A 3,441-nucleotide genomic window follows, 5' to 3' on the forward strand; every position below is an offset into this window, starting at 1 on the left:
TATTTTCAGTGCTCGTATCCAGATCACTTGTGTGCTGAATCTGGAGGTCCGCAGTTGATAGTATTTGTTCTGTTAGTTATTAGTCCAAGTGATTCAGTTAGTTGACGCATTTGAATCAGTCGTTGTGCAGGTTTTAGGATCGTAATATAGATTTACATGTTGGCTACTTTTTATAAGGTTACTGACAGGTGATCATCGGGAGGCTGAGCTATCCATGATTGACAATTTAGCTGCACTGCTCTAAATTTTGATGATACTGCATGGCTTGCGTACAGAAGCCATTCTGTTGGACTGTGGCATGAAGAGTTTGTTGAATCCTTTGATTCCATATTGCCAGGGATTTGGAATGATGATTTTCGTTGTAATGATTTATTTCAGTGACTGTTCTCTCTTTTAATTGTTCTTTAATAGACTTAGTGCTGTGGTTTCGTGGCCTTCAAGTGCAATACGTGGTTCGATTGTAAGGCTTTGATGGTAAGGTCAATGACTTTGGATTTGATGCCCCCACCGTGGGTTATTTACGGTTAGTTTATGGCACTGATTATTTTATTTGTTTTTATAAATGGGGCTATAACAGGGCCTTGGATGTGATGGAGATGATTGTAGCAGCTCCTTGCAAGTGGAAGCGTGATATTGTGGTATTCAAATCGTTGGGCCTTTTAGATGTATGGGTCTACTTCCTTTGGATTGGTTTGCCTGGTTCTGTTCACGGTGAGGAGGTATGATCTCTTAATACAACCTTTTGCTGTCAGAGAACCAAGACACGAAGTCATGAAGTCGATGCATTCTGTTTTGTGGTTCTTAGTCACTTATCCATTACCTTTTGGAGTACCTTGTGAAATAGCTTGCTGTTGAAAAGCTTCTAGTAGTCTTGATCTAAATTGGTGCTTGAAATGGTAGGGCAGGGACATTGGGGAGAAGCGTTTGGGGCCTGCTTACTTGCCTTAGATGCAAGAGCTCAATTGCACAGAATTACAGGTTGCTTTAGCTTCTGTACCTTGGATGTTAAATTGGGATTTAAATTCTATATTTACCCCTTTGTTCATTTATTGTGAGGCGGCACCAGTTGATTGAACCAGTAGTTGATTCAAATGACATGAGAAATTATTTTTATTGTATCAGTACCCATCAAGGCACTTCAGTCCAGATTACTGCATGTATACCTAATGCAGCATATGCTTGGTTAATATGATGTGTTTAATGTCTCATGATATTTGTGCTTTGACATTGAATGGATGTTTGCACTGCATCAGCTATCAAATTTTTGCCTTGGTGCTGTTGGTAACTTCTGATGTGCCGAATGGTGGGATTTTAATTTTTTCATTTTGCTAACTTTACCTTTTGACGGAGATGGTAGTTATACCGTGAAATTGTATGATCCAAAGTAATGTAGTTCAACTTTTGAAATGGCTTTTTGGTTGGTGTGGTTGCAAAGCCCATGGTTGTGGTTGTGGTTGTATAATTCTCCAACTGCTTCACCAGGGATTTTTTCTGTAGGTGATAAAATCCACAATTGGCTTTTAATCCTGTCTGCATTTCAATGTAGTTCAGCTTTAGTTTCCTTTTATTTGTCCTCTTCCAATCTGCTGTGGTTCTCATTTCCAAAGCTAAATTGAAAATTGTGGAATTAACTCTAAAAAGAATCATCGTCCATGATTATCCAGGCAGCACCCGATGTGTTGTGCATGGGGTGTGGGCAAACATCACGCTCTGTTGTGCTTGGGGTGTGGGCAATCATCCATTCCTGAAGTTGATCATATAGATACTGTTGGCCTTTTTAAGCCATCGTCCTCCAGAAAAAGGGTAGCTTGTTTGTTTTTCCTCATTATGTTGTCCCTTTCAGGTTTTCAAGAATATTTCTGTTCAACCGCCCCCCTCCCCCTCCCCCTCCCCTCCCACAACACTTATCATGGTTGAAACTTGCCCGATCCACATGGAAAAAAAATTATGTAATAATAATCCTATTGGTTGTACTCGTCATAGAGTACTCTCCGGGTGGTCGTGCTGATCTTTGAGCACTGTTGCTATCTTTTGGTGCCTGACGCATTATGTCCTGTGGCTGACACATTCAGTCCCATTGCTGTTAAGATCAAGATTTAACTAGGGTCTGAACTCTTAACTTCAGAGTTGATGAATATTGGGAACTTCTGTTAGATTGGATGCGACTGGTATGTCTTGGTTAGCAGTAGATTGCAAGATGCTACATTTTTAGGTCTTTGAGGTACCAATACTTGATCCCAGGTTCCCAAGGTACAGTATTAGATTTTGACCATTGAGATAGCCAAGGCCATTGCTGCAATAATTAAGGTTACGTTAGATATGCATTCTAGGTTAATATTTCATTCCACCCCTGAAGATTTCCACTCTAATAAAGAGAATGAATTATACATATGTACTTTGAAAGTGTTTAGAGTTATACAGTGAACATTTTGAAATAAAAAGCGTGCTGAAGTACGAAGGAAGTCACAAAGAGGTTTTGCTAATGGACAGTTTGGTGCCAACTGCCAACTCAACAAGTTAGACATTTATGGTCTTGACTAAAATTGTTAAACTATTTCTTGGGAAAAAGAAGACTAAAAGGCAATTTGACTACTACACCAATGCATAATTGGGAGGAGGTGGGGTGGAAGAATGATTGCCCCACCCTTCATGAAAAGGTGAAAATCATGCTATTGATGCTTTTACTAGTGCTCCCATTGGTCCATTGTCCTCTAGAGAATCCTCTCGCTTAGGATTTTTCTAGTGGGCTAGCAAGCTTGCAGACCCTCTACTTAGATGTTGTAGGGTGGAATAATGGAAGAGAGAATATTCCATTCGTTAGGTACTACTTGCAATCCCTATGGTGAAGTTGTCTTTGCATGCCTGGACAATACACATCATGCTTTGAGGAGTTGAAATCGGATTAGAATTGACTGCATCTGATTTTGGCCGATTTGTATTAGATTTCTAGGTTTCAGTTCGATTCTTGATTGGCTTCGGATGAATCAGAATTGGAATTGGAGGAGGTCAATCTTGTTGCTGATTCCATTTATTTGATCATCGATTTGTATTGCAATATTATTCTCCAATCTTAATCACATCCCTACCCCTTACTGGCATATTCAAAGGCCTCTGTTGTACACGTCCATATCGTCTCATACATTTCTTTCAATTAATCATATAACCGAGTTATTTCTAAATTAAATCTTTGTTCATTCTTGATTTTATCTTTTTTGGTTTTACCATTCATCTATCTTGACATTCTCTATTTTTCCACTCTCAATATAATGTACAATATATAAATAACATACAAGGCTGTTGCAAATAGAAAAATGGAAAGAATGAATGATATCTATACGTCATTAATGTCTATGTATTGCCTAACATTCAGCTGCATACATCATTACCGGTCGTATATTGCTATGTTAGATTTTTTTTTTTTTTTTTTTTTTTTTTTTTTTT

This window comes from Macadamia integrifolia, chromosome 1 (assembly GCF_013358625.1).
Source record: "Macadamia integrifolia cultivar HAES 741 chromosome 1, SCU_Mint_v3, whole genome shotgun sequence".
Taxonomy (NCBI): domain Eukaryota; kingdom Viridiplantae; phylum Streptophyta; class Magnoliopsida; order Proteales; family Proteaceae; genus Macadamia; species Macadamia integrifolia.